Below are 20,113 nucleotides of genomic sequence, written 5' to 3' on the forward strand. Positions count from 1 at the left end.
GTCAGTGGAAGATTGAGACTTGTGACTAACAGCTCATTTCCCATGATTCTGGTGCAGTAATTCACATTCAAAACTATAGACAAGTATAGAGAGACTTTGTGAAAACTTCCACTGATTAACATAGCCTTAAGATCTGAAGGATACTTTGGCCTTTGGAAGTGGCACTATACAGATGTCTAGTCAGCTGTTATCTGCTTAGCATAGTTATCAAACACACCATTAAGTACATTATTTCATTTATTTTAATATGATGGACAAAACATAGCAACAACAAAATATGTGCTTAATGCAAACTGGGAAGGCTCGTTCATTTTATACTAACTCATTATGACAAGGCCTTATTGGTATGATAGTCTTGTGATTCCAGAGCACCATAATTCTGAACCACATTCCCATCTTGCATGGCTCTGTTAGAGGTTTTGCCTGCAGAGGTTTTCTCTGGTCCTCTTTCTGAGTGTGTCTCCCTCTTTATTCCTGTATTTCTTTCTTTATTTCTGTCTTTGTCTCTCTGTGTCTCTTTCTTACTCCCTCTTCTCACTTCACCACCTAAATTTCCTCATTATTTCCAAATAGTTTGGAAGTTCTAATTCTATAAACACTGCATTTTCTAGCTGCCTGCTAAAGACCTTTCTAAGTTGCAATCCATATTTCCAGGTGAACGATGAACCGGTGCTGGTGAACCACAGAGAATGAAGCAAAAAGTTGCAGTGAGTAGGAATCCTGCAGCCACTTTCTTTTCTGGCACCCAACAAATGTTCTCAGTTTGAAGGTTTACTAATGTCTCTGCTTTATCTCTACTCTTACTTGCTCCTACTTTTAAAAAAATTATCTTCTCTTTCAAAATAGAAAATATGTTTTCTTAATATTCTAGCAATATGTTGTTGTTGTTGTGCTGATGTTGATAATAGTAATATTGCTATTAATATAATATGCCTTTTATTGCACACTTTTTGATTAATGATAGGTACCAACTGCCTACCACATTGAGAATGACACAAAGACTCCCAGGAAAAAAGTAAGTCCTACAGAAGTTTTACTTAGGCCTTTCCTGACCACCACTTTCCTGACCACCATTACAAGTATTAAACACACTTGTAATGGTTCAGGAATAAATATCTTGAGGATTTCCTTAATTTTGCAGTGCAGCTTTCACATAATAATTATCCCATTTGTCAGAGCTAGCATAGATTAAAACTGGCTTTATTAATAAAAGCAATAGTAGCATAAAATAGATTCTTTAAGAAATCAAGGCCGGGCACGGTGGCTCAAGTCTGTAATCCCAGCACTTTGGGAGGCCGAGACGGGCAGGATCACGAGGTCAGGAGATCGAGACCATCCTGGCTAACACAGTGAAACCCCGTCTCTACTAAAAAAAAATACAAAAAGCTAGCCAGGCGAGGTGGTGGGCACCTGTAGTCCCAGCTACTCGGGAGGCTGAGGCAGGAGAATGGCATGAACTCTGGAGGCGGAGCTTGCAGTGAGCTGAGATCCAGCCACTGCACTCCAGCCTGGGCGACAGAGCGAGACTCCATCTCAAAAAAAAAAAAAAAAAAAAAAAAAGAAATCAAGATTATCAGTGTCATAGAAGGTGCAGATTACTAGAATTTTAGATATGTAAACGTGGCGAATAACATTTTAACAACTGATGTGGTTTCAATAACAGAAAATGAGGATAGTAAAATATAAACAGGAGAGATGGCTGGCCTAGAGATACAAATTGGAAAGGTATTAGCATGCAGACAGGTATTGAAGCCACAAGAATAGATGAAAGAATCCAGTCAAAGCAAGTCTAAGGAGAAGAGAAGAGAGATGTTGGGGTGATCAGACCCAACACCAGGTTGTGGGGGCAATGAAGTCCAGCAGAGTCAAAGGAATGAGAAAAGACAGTTTGAGAGAGAAAGTGGGTCCAGGAGGCCAATGCTAAGTATGGAGGTTGCAAAGGCCCCAAGCTCTGGAAGCCCAGACTATTTATTGGTGATCAAACAAAGAAACAAGGGGTGAGAACGTGGGGGTCGAAAGGGCAAGCACATGATCTACAGCTGTGACTGACGGTTTAGGATTTCCTTTGAGGCATATGGAACATGTTCTGCTACTTGAGATAATGGAGAGCAGTTCTTTTAACTCAAAATACAATCCATCCTGGGAGAGCAAGGAGCAAGGAGACAGCAAGTCTAGACACATTCCAGAGCCACGAGCCCTGGATTCTACTCAAGCCAAGAGGGGTTTTATGCCCTGCGCTTAGATTGTGGTGCGTCAAGGTAGCCTTCCACCCTTTAGCACAGAACTTGGTGTTCCAAAGGCCACAAGAAGTTTTAGACCCTGGGTCCTGTACATATTCCAAGACTCTTTTACATTATGTCAGACATGCAAGGCCTGCCTGAGCTTCTCTCCCAACACTCAGCTTTTCCCAACATGTCCCCCTTTTCTTTTTCATAAAACCACCACAGCTATCATTGCCTGTTCTTGACGGCGGCTTGCGGCTTTCTCTTCAGAAGTGGCTTCCTCTTCAGAGGTGGCTTCCGCATCTGCAGACTAAAATGAGACAGCACAAGCACACAACCATCAGAACAAAATTCACAAATGTAGAGCCTCCAATAGCCTTCAACTATAGATCTTTTGGATGGGATAGGAGTTTTTTAAGGATCTCAGTTACAATATAAATAGATGGTGATGTCTCCCATGGTCTATTTAGAGACACAGTGATCCAAACTGCTTTCCTGGCTTTAATTATCATGATAATTTGATTTTTATCAAAGGTTGAATTATTGCAGGTAAACAAGTGACATTTGGGGCACGTAATAAAGCATGTATTTATATCAAGAGTAACATTTCCTATTGCTAGCACAACTTTGAATCCAAAAGTTCCTGTTGGAGAGAAAAGAGCATTTTTATCCTTACCTCCCTCCCCTCTATTCCTTTTATATTTGTCCTCTCAGAGTTTGATTGAACTTTGAGCCATAGCTAATTTCCATAATTCAAAAGGTTCCTGTCTGTCCCTGCAAATCTCTGCTAGTCTTTGCTAGTCTCTACTTTTGTACCTCTTCTTACTTAGCTCTACTTACTTATATCTGTCTACTTACTTATATCTCTCTAATTATCTCTATCTCTATTTATCTCTATCTCTATTTACCTCTACATCTTCCTGGAAACTTTTTTTATGACTCTAGTTAGAGCTCAAAAATCCACCCTTTAAGCTTCAGCAAGATACAAAACAGGGACCCCGGACCCAGCACCAGACTGAAGGGAACAGGAAGTCCTCTCCCCTCCCCAAAGTAGGAAAACCAGAGTTTGACCCTTGAAAATTTCCACTCCACATCAGTGTCATCCTCAATTTCCTGGAATGAATTGTTGATAATGGCAATTAACATATTTAGCAAAACAATGACCACTGTGACATTATAGACTCCATAAAGAACATAATCAATGTTTTCAATGAATTTGTGGTTATAGTTTATGACCACTGATATCACTTCAGACAGTCCAAATATAGCCCAGAACAGTGTCTTAAAACTCTCTTGAACTGTTGTGAAGGCTTCATTTTGTTTTACACCAATGTAGTAGGAGTACAGGTTGAACATTCCAATCACAAAGGCCACAAACACCATAATGAATATGACCATGAACCTGAGGATGCCTTTGACTGCTCCTCCAAGTGACATCTGCAGAGGTCCAAAGTTTTCATTTGCTGGAAAATACAAGCTATCCCAGAGAAAATCAAAACCACAGCAACAGCACAAAGACCTTCAGGCACCATCCGAGGATCAGAAGGGTCCCACTCCCTCCTGGCCAGATCATAGTATTTCACATTATCTCCCAATGTTACTTTTGTCAAGTCCTTCAAAGTATCTTTTGCATCAGTGATGCTCTGGGCTTTGGAAGCATGCCGGAATGCCCTGAATCTTACAACGAATGATACTGAGAAAAGTGCTAACATACCAAAATCAAGCATATTCCACAACTCAAACAAATATTCCTTGGGGCTTTGAGTCCAAATTTCTTTACATTCAGCCCATATCATGCCTCTGTGCTCATTAAATCTGTTTTTCTCTAACAGAGGCAGGTTAATCATGGAACTGAAGCTTCAAGATGACTTTACTTGCCCAGGCTCCTTCTAAGTCCTCACTTTGTCTTCTTTTTCTCTAAAAGGGGCCCTCTGAATAAACTAGCCTCAGATTCCACTGAGTCTTACCCCATGCCTCACCTCTTCATAATAAATGCCTTAAGAAATTCAAGTAAGCAGAATGTTTGCTTTCACTTTGTCCCGTTGTTATCCTGGTTCTTCCGAGCACTCAGCTTTCCCACCAAGCTTCTTTCAGTCGTCTTTGGGTGTCCTTTGACAATGCATCCTCCACTTTTACACACTCTAGCATTCCTTCACCAGGGTCTCTGTCGTCCCACATTGGGCAGCCAGGAATGTTGGGGTGATCGGACCCAATACCAGGTCGTAGGGGTGACAAAGTCTGGCAAAGTCAAAGGAATGAGAAAAGACAGTTTGAGAGAGAAAGTGAGTCCAGGGGGCCAATGCTAAGCATGGAGGCTTCCCCAAGCTCTGGAAGCCCAGACTATTTATTGGTGATCAAACAAAGAAACAGGGCATGAGAACGTGGGAGTCAAAAGGGCAAGCACATGATCTACAGCTGTGACGGTTTAGGATTTCCTTTGGGGCATATGGAACATGTTCTGCTACTTGAGATAATGGAGAGCAGGTTCTTTTAACTCAAGATACAATCCATCCTGGGAGAGCAAGGAGCAAGGAGACAGCAGGTCTAGACACATTCCAGAGCCATGAGCCCTGGATTCTACTCAAGCCACGAGGGGTTTTATGCCCTGGGCTTAGATTGTGGTGCGTCAAGGTAGCCTTCCACCCTTTAGCACAGAGCTTGGTATTCCAAAGACCACGAGGGGTTTTAGATCCTGTACTCCAGACATGTTCCAAGACTCTTTTACATTATGTCAGACTTGTAAGCTCTGCCTCAGCTTCTCCCAACACTCAGCTTTTCCTAACAGAGAGATGAGGATGGAAACCCAGAGAATATTAATATTAAGGGATTTTCAAAGAACTAGTGAATGAGGCTGAGATGGAGTAGTAGAGGCAGGAAGAAGCAGAGAGGACAACTAGCAGAGTGTGGGTCACAAAGGGGACAAGCCTGACATCACTTTTATGTCTCTTCCAACCTCAAATTACTGGAAGTTACAAAAAGAAATAAATCTGTAAAAAATTGAAACTGGCAACTGACCTATGAATTAAAGATTTAAAAAAACCATTTCCACTGATTTAAGTATTGATGGGGATGGATTGGGAAGTAAGATGGCTGCCAAGATTCCTGCTCAGTGGTGCACTTCGCTTTTATAATCACCTCCCCTTGAGTGAGGTGGGACATGTGAAGAAGACGGTTCTTACTTCCACAATGCCACTAAATTGTTTTTGATAAAATATTTTTGGGGATAATAGTTGTCTATTTTTTAATTTTTATGGATATACAATAAATAGTTGTAGCATTTATGGGATACATGTAATATTTTGATACAAGCATACAATGTGTAGCGGTCAAATCAGGGTAATTGGGATAGCTATCACTTTAAACATTTATCATTTCTTAGTGTTAGAAACATTATAATTCCGTGCTTCTAGTTATTTTGAAATACCCAATAAATTATTGTTAACTACATTGCCCTATTCTGCTACCAAACACAAGATCTTATTCCTTCTGTCTGTATTTTTGTACCCACTAACCAACCTCTCCCCTCCTACACCCAATTACTCTTCCCAGTCTCCGGTAACCATTATTCTACTCTCTACACACATGAGATCAACCTTTTTAGCTATCACGTATGAGTGAGAACATGCAATATTTGTCTTTCTGTGCCTGGCAACAATTAAGTCTATTGTCAATTAATGTTACATCTGATTTACACAAATGGGTAAACAATTTTATAGAGGAAAATCTTGAGATATAGTATACAATTATCCTGACTTATAATATACCAAAAATAAGAAGTGAAAAGATTCAGTAAGTCTGGAGTAGGGTGTAGAGAGCTATACTGCTATAACACTTTATAAGTAAGTCTTATGTACATCCGCAATTGAGAACCACTAGACTAGAAATACTACATTAAAATTAAAAGAGCACGGTTTCACCCAAGTAAAATTTAAAATAATTACTAATATATTACTGATAATACAGTAGTTGCCTGAAATCATCAGCTCATTAGACAAGCAAAGCACTGCCAGGATTCATAAGCATAGGAAAACCTGACACAATTATTTCTTAGAGTTTTTATCAGTGTTATTCCTGAGGGTTAAAATATATTGTGGACAGTGAAAATATTGACAAATACCAGGGGTTCACCATAAAACATCCAATTTCTGATAAATTCATATTAATAAAATTTTACCTATATAATGTTAACACAGAGATGGCTAAATGTCTCTTTTGATTTGACAACTTTTCCCATGCAACTCATCAAACAAATCTAGTTAATTTCCAGCATCTCTCTTTTTATAAAGTAAAAGAAACAATATTTGTAATTTTCCAGGGGCTATCTGGGGAATCTCAAAGATAGTTTTAGGTATAAAAGATGGCCTGAACATTTTGTGGGCTTTTTCCCCTATATTTAGGATCCCATTTTAGAAAGTTAAAATTTTTTAAATGTCAGAGGAAATTTGGACAGTTGGTTAAGATAGAATCATAGGTGTCTTAGAAACAATACTTGGTTGTCTGTTTCATCACAACAACACTAAAATGTATGTAAAAAATAAACATGGATGGTAACAAAATTGAGAACCTTAGCTCTTTCAAAAGTAAGACTGAGGGCAGAGCAGGATGGCCAATAGAAGTCTCCAAAGGTCATCCTCGCAGCAGAAACACCACATTTGACAACTATCTATACACAGAAAAAGAACCTTCATAAGAAGAAAAAATCAGGTGAGCAATCACAGTACCTGGTTTTAAACTTCCTATCACTAAAAGAGACACTAAATAGAGTAGAAAAGACAGTCTTAAATTGCCTAAATTACCCTTCCCCTCTCCCCCTGCAGCAGTCTTACAGCACGGAGAAGAGAATCTGTGCATTTGGGGAATGGAGAGTGCAGTGACTGCGGGACTTTGCATTGGAAATCAGTGATGCCAACACCAGGCAGGACTCAGCCAATGTCCACCGAGGGAGCATTTAGACCAGCCATAGCCAGAGGGGAATCATCCATCCCAGGGGTCGGGACTTGAGTTTTGACAGGCCTCCCCACCATGGGCTACAGTGCTCTGGGGTTCTATATAAAGTTGAAAGGTGTCTAGGCCACTAGTCCTAGTGCTGTGCTAGGTTTGGAGCTAGTTGAATTGGAGGGCACTAAACCTAGTGAGACACAGGCCAGGGTGGCTAAGGGAGTGTTTACATCATTGCTCCCCCAACCCCAGGCAGCACAGCTTGCAGCTCTTAAAGAAACCCCTTCTTTATGCTTGAGGAGAGGAGGGGTAAGAGTAAAGAGGACTTTGTTTTGAAACTTTGATACCAGCTCAGCCATGGTAGGAAAAGACACTAGTCAGAGTCACGAGTGCCCCACTAGGGGACCAAGCTCCCAGATGACATTTCTAGGCATATCCTGGGCTGGGAGGGAGTTCACCATCTTGAAGAAGAAACCAGGCCTGGCAGGATTCATTGCCTGCTGACTAAAGAGCCCTTCAGCTCTGAATGATCAGCAGTGGTAACCAGATAGTACATGCTATGGACCTTGGGTGAGACTCTGAGACATTCTGATTTCAGGTGTGACCTAGCATATTCACAGTTCTGGTGACTACAAGGAGAGACTCCTTCTGCTTGAGAAAAGTATGAACTCAGCCACAGTGGGGAAGAGCACCAAGTGGGCTCTTGGGGTGCCCAGTTCCAGGCCTTGGCTCTTTTACGGAATTTCTGGACATACTCTGAGCCAAAGGAGGGCCCACTTCCCTGAAGGATGAGTCACAGGCCTGGCAGCATTCACCACAATATGACAGAATAGCCCTTGGGCCTTAAGTGAACATTGGCAGTACCCTGGAAGTACTCCCTGTGGGCCTCAGGTGGTGGTGCACACAGGGAAACATTCCTCTGCCTGGGGTAAGGGTAGGACAGAGTGGAAAGGACTTTGTCTTGTAGTTTCAGTGCCAGTTTAGCTGCAGTAATAATAGAGCACCAGGTAGATTTCTAAAGTTTCCAGCTCCAGGCTGGCTCCAAGATGGCATCTCTGAACCCACCTAAGACTCGAGGGAACTTACTGTCACCCCAAAGAGAAGAACACAATTCTGGCTGCTCCACCATCTGCTGAGTGTAGCGCCCTAGGGCCTTAAATGAACATAGGTGGTAGCAAGGTAGTGGTTTCACAGCACCTTGGATGAGACCCAGTTCTGTATTGGCTTCAGGTCTGACTCAGTGCAGTCCCACTGGTAGTGGTTACAGCGGTGCTTGTGTCACACATCCCCCAGCTCTATGCAGCCCAGCACAGAAAGAAAGACTTTATTTGTGTGAGAGAAGTAAGGAAAGAGAACAAGAGTCTCTGCCTTGTAATTTAGAGAATTCTTCTAGATCTTATCCAAGACCACAAAGCTGGTACCTCTACAAGTCTGCAACAACCACAGCATTACTGGGCATGGGGTGACCCCTAATGCAGATATGGCTGCAGTGACCAATAACTTAGATCGCAACACCCAAATCCCTTCGAATACCTGAAAAGCTTTCCCAAGAGGTATGAGTACAAACAAGCCCAGACTGAGAAGACTGCAATAAATACCTAACTCTTCAATGCCCAGAACCTGACAAATATTCAAAACATCAAGAACATACAGGAAAACATGACCTCACCAAATGAATTAAATAAGCCACCAGGGGCCAGTTCCGAAGCAACAGATATGTGACCTTTTAGATAGAATTTGAAATATCTGTTTTGAGGAAGCTCAAAGAAATTCAAGATAACATGGAGAAGGAATTCAGAATCCTATAAGATAAATTTAATAAAGATATTAAATTATTTAAAATAATCCAGCAGGTATTCTGGAGTTAAAAATGCAATTGACATACTGAAGAATGCATCAGAGTCTCTAGCAGAATTGATCAAGCAGAAGAAAGAGTTAGTGAGCTCGAAGATAAGCTATTCAAAAATACACAGAGGAAACAAAAGAAAAAAGAATAAAGAATGCAGCACAACTACAAGATCTAGAAAGTAGCCTCAAAAGTGAAAATCTAAGAGTTATTAGCCTTAAATAGAAAGTAAAGAGAGAGATGGAGGTAGAAAGTTTATTCAAATAACAGAACTTCCCCGAGCTAGAGAAAGATATCAATATCCAAATATGAGAAGGTTGTAGAATGTCAAGCAGATTTAACCTCAAGAAGACTATCTCAAGGCATTTAATAATCAGACTCTCAAAGATCAAGGATAAAGAAAAGATCCTAAAAGCAGGAAGAGAAGAGAAACAAATTACATACAACAGAGCTCCAAAACACCTGGCAGCAGACTATACAGTAGAAACCTTTCAGGTCAGGAGAGAGTGGCATGACATACTTAAAGTGCTGAAGGAAAAACACTTTTATCCTAGAATACTATATCCAGTGAAAGTAGTCTTTAAACATGAGAAGAGATAAAGACTTCCAGACAAACAAAAGCTGAGGGATTTCATCAACACAAGACCTGTACTATAAGAAATGCTAAAGAGATTTATTTAATCTGAATGAAAAAGATGTTAACGAGCAACAAGAAATCATCTGAAGGTACAAAACTCACTAGTAATAGTATACAGAAAAAAATAAAATATTGTAACACTAATTGTAGTGAGTATACTACTCATATCTTAAGTAGAAAGGTGAAAAAAAATGAACCAACTGAAATAATAACTACAACAAATTCAAGAAATAGAGATATAAATAGACTAAGATATAAATAGAAACAACGAAAAGGTAAAAGCAAGAAGATGAAATTAAAGTTTAGAATTGTATTAGATTTCTTCTTGCTTATTTGTTACTTTGTTTATGCAATCAGTGTGAAGTTGTCATCTGTTTAAAATAAAGGGTTACAGATATTATTTCCAAGCCTCATGGTAACCTCAAATCTAAGATCATACAACAGATACACCAAAAATAAAATGCAAGAAATTAAAACATACTACCAGAGAAAATCACCTTCACCAAAAGCAAGGCAGGAAGGAAGGAAAGAGGAAAGAGAAGACCATAAGACAACCAGAAAGCAAATAACAAAATGGCGAGAAGTCCTTACTTGTCAATGATACATTAAATGTAAATGGACTAAACTCTCTAATCAAACAACATGGAGTGGCTAAATAAATTTAGAAAACAAGAACCAGTGATCTGTTACCAACAATAAACACATGTAACCTGTAAAAACACACAAGACTGAAAATAAAGGGATGGAAAAAGATGTTCCATGCCAGTGCAAACCAAAAAAGAGCAGAAATAACTATACTTACCTTAGAAAATAGAGTTTAAGACAAAATCTCTAAAAAGAGACAAAGAAGACCATTACATAATGATAAAGGGATTAATTCAGCAAGAGGCTATAACAATTGTAAACATGTATGCACCCAACACTGGAGCACTCAGATATATAAAACAAATGTTATTAGAGCTAAAGAGAGAGACAGACCCCAACAAATTAATAACTGAAGACTTCAACACCCTACTTTCATCATTGAGCAAATCATTCAGACAGAAAATGAACAAAGAAACATCAGGTTTAATCTACATTATAGACCAAATGATCCTAACAGATATTATAGAACATTTCATCCAATGGTTGCAGAATACACGTCTTCTCCTCAATACATGGATCATTCTCAAGGACAGACCATATGTGAGGCCAGAAAACAAGTATTTAAACATTCTTTAAAATTGAAATAATATAAAATATTTTCTCTGACCCTAATGGAATAAAACTACAAATTAATAAGAATAATTTTGGAAACTATAAAAACACATGGAAAATAAACAATATATTCCTGAGTGACCAGTGAGTCACTGAAAAGATTAAGAAGGAAATTGAAAATTTTCTTGAAACAAATGATAATGGAAGCACAAAGTACCAAAACCTATGGAATAGGATATAATGAAAGCAATACTAAGAGGAGAGTGTACAGGTATAAGTACCAACATCAAAAAAGAAAAAAAAAACTTCAAATAAACAACTTAATGACACTTCTTAAAGAAATAGAAAAGCAAGAGTAAACAAAACCCAGAGTTAGTAGAGGAAAAGAAATAATAAAAGTCAAGCAAAAATAATATGAAATTAAAGAAAACAATACAAAAGATCAGTGGAGTGAAAAGACGGTTTTTTGAAAAGGTAAATAAATTTGACAAACCTCTAGCCAGACTAAGAAAAAAAGAGAGAAGACCAAAATTTTAAAAAATCAGACATAAAAACTCACACATAAAAAGGGAGACATTACCATTAGATACCACAGACATTTGAAAGCTCATTAGAGGCTCCTAAGAGCAACTATATACCAATAAATTGGAAAACCTAGAAGAAACAGATAAACTCTTAGACACATACAGCCTACCAAGATTGAACCAAGAAGAAATCCAAAACCTGAATGGACCAATAACAAGTAACAAAATCAAAGCCATAATAAAAAGTTTCCCAGCAAAGAAAAAGTCCAGGATGGCTTCACTGCTGAATATTACCAAACATTTAAATAAGAAGTAATATAATCCTACTCAAACTATTCTGAAAAATAGAAGTGAAGGGAATACTTCCAAACTCATCCTATAAGGCCAGTATTAACTTCATACTGAAACCAGACAAAAATTCATGAAACAAAGAACACTACAGGCCAATATCTCTGGTAAACATTGATGCAAAATTCCTCAACAAAATACTAACAAACTGAATTCAACAACACACTAAAAAGATCATTCATCATGGCCAACTGAGATTTATGCCAGGGATACATGGATGGTTCAATGTATGCTAGTTAATCAATGTGATATATCATAACAACAGAATGAAGAATGAAAGAATATGATCCTTTCAACTGATGCTGAAACAGCATTTGATAAAATTCAACATCACTTCATGATTGAAACCCTCAAAAAACTGGGGATAGAAGGAACATACCTCAACATGATAAAAGCCATATATGACAGATCCACAGCTAGTATCATAATGAGGAAAAACTAAAAGCCTTTCCTCTAAGATCTGCAACATGACAAGGATGCCTACTTGTCATCACTGTTATTCAACATAGTGCTGAAAGTGCTAGCTAGAGCCATTGGACAAGAGAAAGAAATAAAAGGCATCCAAATTGGAAAGAAAGAAGTCAAATTACCCTTGTTTGCAGATAATATGATCTTATATTTGGAAAACCTAAAGACTCCACCAAAAAACTATTAGAACTGATAAATTCTGTAAAGTTGCAGGATAAAAAATTAAAATACAAAAATCAGTAGCATTTTATATGCCAACAGCAAACAATCTGAAAAAGAAATCAGGAAAGTAATCCCATCTAAAATAGCTACAGATAAAATTAAATACCCAGGAAGTAACTTAACCCAAAAAGTGAAAGATCTTTACAATGAAAACTAAAATATTGATGAAAGAAATTGAAGAAGACATTTAAAAATTGAAAGATATTCCATGTTCATGAATTGGAAAAATCAATATTGTTAAAATGTCTACTCTACTCAAAGCTATCCATGGATTCAATGCAATCCCTATCAAAATACCAATGACATTCTTCACAGAAACAGAAAAAACAATCCTAAAATTTATATGAAATGATGAAAGACCCAGAATAGCCAATATTATGAGCAAAAAGAACAAGTCTTTGTTTTGGAGGAATCATTACCTGACTTCAAGTTATACTAAAGAGCTACAGTAACCAAAACAGCATGGTACTAACATAAAAACAGACACATAGATTAATGGAACAGAATAGAGAACTCAAAAACAAATCCATGCATCTACAGTGAACTATTTTTTGACAAAGTTGCCAAAAATATTCATTGGGTCAAGGACAGTCTCATTAATAAATGGTGCTGGGAAAACTGAATATCCATATGTAGAAGAATGAAACTAGACCACTATCTCCTACCATACACAAAAATCAACCAAAATGGATAAGAGGCTTAAATCTAAGACCTCAAACTATGAAACTATGGCAAGAAAACTTAGGGGAACTCCCCAGGACATCGGTCTGGGCAAAGATTTTTTCAGTGATATCCTACAAGCACAGGCAACCAAAGCAAAAATGGACATATGGGATCATATGAAGTTAAAAAGCTTCTGCACAGCAAAGGAAACAATCAACAAAGTGAAGAGACAATCACAGAATGGGTGAAAATGTTCGCGAACTATCTGTCTGACAAGTGATTAATAACCAGAATATATAAGGAACTCAAACAACTCTTTAGGAAAAAAATCTAATAATCAAATTTAAAACGGGCTAAAATATGAATAGACATTTTCAAAAGAAGACATACAAAAGGTAAACAGGTACATGGAAAGATACTCAATATCATTGATCATCAGAGAAATGCAGATCAAAACTACATTGAAATATCATCTCTCCCCAGTTTAAAAAGTTTATTATCCAAAAGGCAGGCAATAGCAAATGCCAGCAAGGATGTGAAGAAACAGTGTACCCTTGTACGCTGTTGATAGGAATGTAAATGAGTACAACCAGTGAGGAGAATAGTTTAAAGATTCTTCAAAAAACTAAGAATAGAATTACCGTATGATCCAGCCATCCCATAGCTAGCTATATACCCAAAAGCAAGCAAATCAAAGCAATATCGAAGAGATATCAGCACTCCCATGTTTATTGCAGCTCTATTCACAATAGCCAAGATTTGAAAGCCCTAAGTGTCCATCAACAGATGAATAAAAAAAAAACATGGTGCACATACACAATGGAGTACTATTCAGTCAAAAAAGAATGAGATCTGTCATTTTCAACAACATGGATGAAGCTGGATGTCTTTATGTTAAGTGAAATAAGCCAGGCACAGAAAGACAAACTTCACATGTTCTCACTTATTTGTGGGAGCTAAAAATTAAAACAATTGAACTCATGGAGGTAGAGAGTAGAATCATGGTTACCATAGCTTGATGGTGAATGGGGAGATAAGAAATGAGGATGGTTAATGGGTACAAAAAATAGAAAGAGTGAATATGATCTAGTATTTCATAGCACAACAGGGTCACTAATAGTCAATAATAATTTAGTTGTACATTTAAAATTAACTAAAGGTACAATTGGATTGTTTGTAACACAAAGGATAAATGCTTGAGGTGATAGATACCCCATTTATCCTGATGTGATTGTTACACCTTGTCTGTTTGTATCAAAATATCCCATATATCCCATAAATACATACACCTACTATGTACCCACAAAAAAATAAAAAATAAAAAGGTATAAGACTGACAAACTTTTGTTCTTTGCCTTGCCTCCCCACAAATAATTAAGGATTCAGATAGGAGAAGATTGTTGGGAGGATGAGTCAGAGGACAGAAAACTAAGAACAGTTTGGGGCATAAAGAAGAAGACAGATGACCACAAGGACAAGCAGTCTGGGCAGTGACCCAGCATGACATGGATATGAGGCTGAGTAGGATTAATGAAATGCAAAGTTCCAAATAGAACTCTGGTGTCACGTTCCTCTGGTACAAGAGCCGACTGTGGAATCAGGGTGTCAGATATTTGAGGACCTACATAGTTGCAGCCAACTCACAGCGTTCTTGAAATAGATCATGGTTGAAAGAGGTTGCGTTATTAATTCTTAATATGTTTATATGAGAAAACTTAATTCACAATTTCCTTAAAAAAAAAAATTCTTAGGACCATTTATATCTATTTTAAAATTTTGTCCCAACTTACACCATTTGTTTTTAATAATACATGTTTGTTTATTTTCGTAGCAATTTCTGAGGATTTGTGTTATTGATCTTTTTTATCTGTTCTGGTTGAATTAAATAAGTAATAGAAGCGAGAAAAATTATTTATGTTACATGAGTACTCTAAGAGAAGAAAGTATACATCTTTAGGTTACGAAGAAACCCTTTCTAGAGTATCAACCTGATAACCTTAGATAGAAAATATGATTTTTGGCTCTTAAACTCAGCAAATTAGGCTGCAACTGTACTCCGCCAAAACATCAAGAACAAAATGAAAAAAGAATCATCACTGAATGTTTCCATAGATTGGGATATTCAGCATTATATGTTTGAAACATCTGCACAAGTAATGGACTTTTTCATCTGGCTATTTTGGCATTATGACATCCTTTGGAATCCTTTCTTCTCCAGGGCTAGTAAGAAAATACACACACACAAACACACACACACACGGATGATTCAGGGCTTGATGTGAGAAAGACATTGGGGGTTGCAATATCATTTCTTCTCTCACTGACTGCTATGATCTGAATGTCTGTGTCCCCACAAAATGTGTGTTGAAATAATCACTCCCAAGGTGATGGTATCAGGAAGTAGGGCCTTTGGTCATGAGATAAAAGCATTCACGAATGTGCTTAGTGCCCTTATAATAGAGGCTCCCAAGAGATCACTCACCCTTCTGCCCTGTAGGACACAGTGAAAGGATGACTATCTAAGAAGCAGACCCTCTTCAGACACCACATACGCTAACACCTTAACCTAGAATAGGACTTCCCAGCCATCATAACTGTGAGAAATAAATTTCTGTTGTTTATAAGCCACCCATTCTGAAGCATTTTGTTATTGCCACCCATGCTAGAAAAAGCCTACATTGCCACAAACAGTTAAAGGTAATTCTGAAAAAAAAAGAGGACAGTTGTAGAGAAGGCCTTAATCATTTTAGAGAATACCTAAGTAATCCTGAACAGAATTTGGTGTAAGTATGGATGGCAAAGGCCTTTCTGAGGAGGCCTCAGATGGAAATGAGGAACATGTTATTGGACAATGGAGGAAAGGTCATCTTTGCTCTAAAGAGGCAAAGGACTTGGCTGAATTGTGTTCATGTCCTAGTGTTTTATGAAAGGTAAAACTTGTGAAAGATGAAACTGAATATTTGGATGAGGAAATGTCTAAGCAAAATGTTGAGGGTGTGCCTTGTATTCTCTTGACTGTTTGTGGTAAATGTGAGAAAAGAAAAAGGATGTAAAGATAAAATTGTTAAAAGAAAAGTGGAACTTAAAGATCTGGAACATTACCAGACTATTCATACTGAAAAGAATAAAAGAGCTTATTCCAGAGAAAACACAAAGAGTGTAGCCAAATGAACAAGAAGATTAGTCAGTTATCTAACCAGAAGCCAGGACCTGTTGTTCAATTAATAGAAGAATGATCCTGTAGGTAATTCAGAAATCCTCAGGCTGCTCCTCCCATTACAAGCCAAGAGTATAAGAGCCCAGAGTCACTACAGAGACCCTCTGTTGGGGCAATGCCTAGTGGAGCCATGGGTGCAGAGCTGCCCCTGCAACCCCAGACTGGTAACCCCAATGGTAAGTGATTCCAGCACCAGAGAGCCTCCGGCATGTGACCCAAGACATACAGCTGCTGAGGAGGTGAAGCCACCACTGAGAACTGCATGAGGGCAGGGCCCAGGCACAGAGCTGCTGCAGGGGTGGGGCTGCCCAAACCCTTGGGGCAGGGCGGCAGCTGGAGTGTATCCAGAAGGTGGAATCACAGCTTCAATGTACCTGGAAGAAAGAGCGTGAGTCCAAGAAGATTATTCTTGAGCCTTAAGGTTTGGAATTTGCTCAAGACTTATCACTCTTTCCTTCTTCCCTATCTGCCCCATTTCTGACTTTTGCAATGGGAATGTCTGTCCTGTGCTTGTCCTACTATTGTATTTTGGAAGTACATAACATGTTTGATTTGATTTCACAGGTTTACGGCTGAAGAAAATTCTGCCTCAGGATCAATCATACCCTGAGGCTGTCTCACCCATATCTGATTTAGATGCTATTTAAATGAGACTTTGCACTTTTGACTTTTGAGTTCATGCTGGAATGAGTTAGGACTTTTGAGACTCTGGGGATGGAATGAATGTATTTTGCATATGGGAAGGTCATGTATTTGGTGCAGGGGACAAGGGGAAAATGAGAATGCTACGGTCTCAATGTTTGTGTCTCCCCAAAGTTCATATGTTGATAACCTAGCCCTCAAGGTAATTGTACGAGGAGGTGGGCATTTAGAAAGTATTTAGTTCATGAAAGTGGAGCCCTCATGAATGGGATTAGTGCCCTTATCAAAGAGGCACCAGAGAGATTGCTTGCCCATCTGCCATGTGAGAACACAGTAAAAAGATGCCTTGGAAGTGGACTCTTGCCAAACAATGAATCTGCCAGTGTCTTGATCTTGGACTTCCCAGCCTTCAGGACTGGAAATAAACTTCTGTTGTTTATAAGCCACCTAGTCTAGGATATTTTGTTATAGTACCCCAAACTGACTAAGTCAACCATTAGCTAACTTTTTCAGAAGTTAACCACAAACTAGATAAATCAATACACTTCCATGTTTCTCTAAATGAAAAAATTGCCAAATCATCCCATTTCCTCCCCATCCTTTTATTCACCTTCTTACTTTAATGCTCCCAATGATATGTTGGAGGATAGGAGGAGAAGAGAATTGGGAATACACAAACATTGGAGCATTCCAAATGTAACATACTTGTCCACAATGGAAGAAGGGAACTTGGTAAGTATGACAGAGAATGTTAGGGCAAAGACTGCAAGGAGGGAAGAACTTAACATGTATACAACTTGAAGATACATTTAATCACTGAATGTAAATCCATTTTAAGGTATCCCATTAGGAATATAGCAGGATTTAAAAAAAAAAAAACTATTTTATTCTTTATGTCTATTCTCTTAGATTATTTTTAAAAACAAAATTGAACCTTCCAAGGCCCCATAGTAAGGAAATAAATGTTATAGCAAAGAGGATATATAAGGGACCAGCACTGAATAAAGGTTTCAAAAAACACCTGGAAGACTGAAGAGGTTAGAAGCCCAATGATATTTAAATAAGAGGGAGGAAAGAGTAGCAGGTGGAGGCAGCAGCAATGGAGAGCGCAGAGAGCTCCTGCCAAACAGAACCACAGGGGCCTGCCTTGGACAGGTGCTGTGACTGCCCATCAGCAACCTGCATTCCCTTTCATCCCCCCGCCTCCACAGACAAGCACCTGGAGATATAACTGAAAAAGTAGGTTGGGGTAAATAACAGGACTTTGAAAGAAGATATTCATGCATGGGTGAGAATGGTTTCAAAATGTTTGGTTGTAATGCCTTATGTTCTCACACGTAAGTGGGAGTTAAACAGTGAGAACGCATGGACATAGGGAAGGGAACATCACACACCAGGGCCTATCAGCGGGTGGGGGCTAGGGGAGGGATAGCATTGGAAGAAATACCTAATGTGGATGACGAGTTGATGCGTGCAGCAAACCACCACGGCACATGTGTGTCTATGTAACAAACCTTCATGTTCTGCACATGTATCCCAGAACTTAAAGTATAATAAAAAACAAACAAACAAACAAAAATATTTGGTTGTAAAGAGAAGAAGAGCATACAACTGAACTGGATAAAAATATGTAGCTAAAGGCGAGGTTTTTAAGGTGCGGTGATGATGGCTTTTAAAACAGGATGAACTTGCAGGTGTTCAAATGAAAAGTTGCCCATGGCAGGGAGCTTCCTAATCAGGTTCCTACTTTCAGACTTTTCCTTCCTCTGGTTTGCCTTGGTTAATCTTAGCTATTTTTTTTTTTTCTAAATTTCAGCTCAAGACACCCTGGACTATCTCTTACAGCTCCCCAGTGTGTGTCTTCATCTTCTATTCTTACACCTCTACTAGTGCCCTTTCTAGTATTTTTAATTTTCTCTTCACATTTCTATTTCTGAAAATGGCAGTGAACTTTAGGCTGCATTCAAACACATCCTTCTCTTATATTTTCCTCAAGGGCAAACACTTGAACATATTTCTTGTTTGTTTTTATTTCACATTCTTGCCATATAATAGACATTTAGTGAGCATATGTTGCTTTTCCCTTCGAAAAGATCTTTTTCTAACGCTATTTGTTGAATAGTCATCCACTTCCTCACTTCCCACTCATCACACTCTGGCTGCTGCACCCAACATACCACTGAGAATGCTGTTTGGAAGATCTCCCACGAACTCATTATTGCTAACCCAGAGAACACTTCTAAGGCCTGACCCTACGTCAGGTTTCAGCAAGACTTGACTCTTTAGGCCACCAGCTTCTCTTTGAACATTCTCTTCTCTTGATTTCAGTAACACTTCATTTTTCTGGCTTTCCTCGTATCTCTCAGCTTCTTTTCAGTCCACTTGCCAGGATATTCTCCCCTTTCTTTCCCCTAAATATCAGACTCAGGGCTCCAACCTAGCTTTCCCCCTTTTCTCACTCTGCCTGCTCTCCCTGGATGTGCTATGCTCATCCACGTCCGTATTGTCAAGTCCACCTCTCTCTGCAGCTCAGACTTTCTTCCTTAGCACCAGACCAACAAACACAGCTGCCTCCCAGACACGCTTTCATAGACATCACAATCACTATTTAAAGTTAACACACTCTAGATCTCAATTTATTAGAGAAAAATAGATGCTTTTTTAGATAACTTTCTACCTTCATGTCCACCCCGCACTATAAAATGAGATAAACTTTCATATATAAACAAATCAGAAAAGTAAATACAATAGAAAATATTTTTCAAATTAAGAATTTGAAGTACATCTAAAAGTAGGTTTTTTTGCAGAAGTGATCTTTCAAGTGTAAATTTTATTAAAATACTTCCATATGACTGTTTAAATAACTTGTTATTTTGCATCATAATCGTAGGTTGTGCCTTTTGGGATCACTTCCAAAGAGTCCATCTGAGTTTTTATAATGCATTACTATCTGATATTGGTGAAGATAAATTAAAATTGTCTGCATTTAGGGCCGGGCGCGGTGGCTCAAGTGCTGTAATCCCAGCACTTTGGGAGGCCGAGACGGGCAGATCACGAAGTCAGGAGATCGAGACCATCCTGGCTAACACGGTGAAACCCCGTCTCTACTAAAAATACAAAAAATTAGCCGGGCGAGGTGGCGGGCGCCTGTGGCCCAAGCTACTCGGGAGGCTGAGGCAGGAGAATGGC

The sequence above is a fragment of the Rhinopithecus bieti genome, unplaced genomic scaffold, assembly GCF_001698545.2.
Source record: "Rhinopithecus bieti isolate Rb0 unplaced genomic scaffold, ASM169854v2 scaffold_314, whole genome shotgun sequence".
In the NCBI taxonomy this organism is placed as follows: domain Eukaryota; kingdom Metazoa; phylum Chordata; class Mammalia; order Primates; family Cercopithecidae; genus Rhinopithecus; species Rhinopithecus bieti.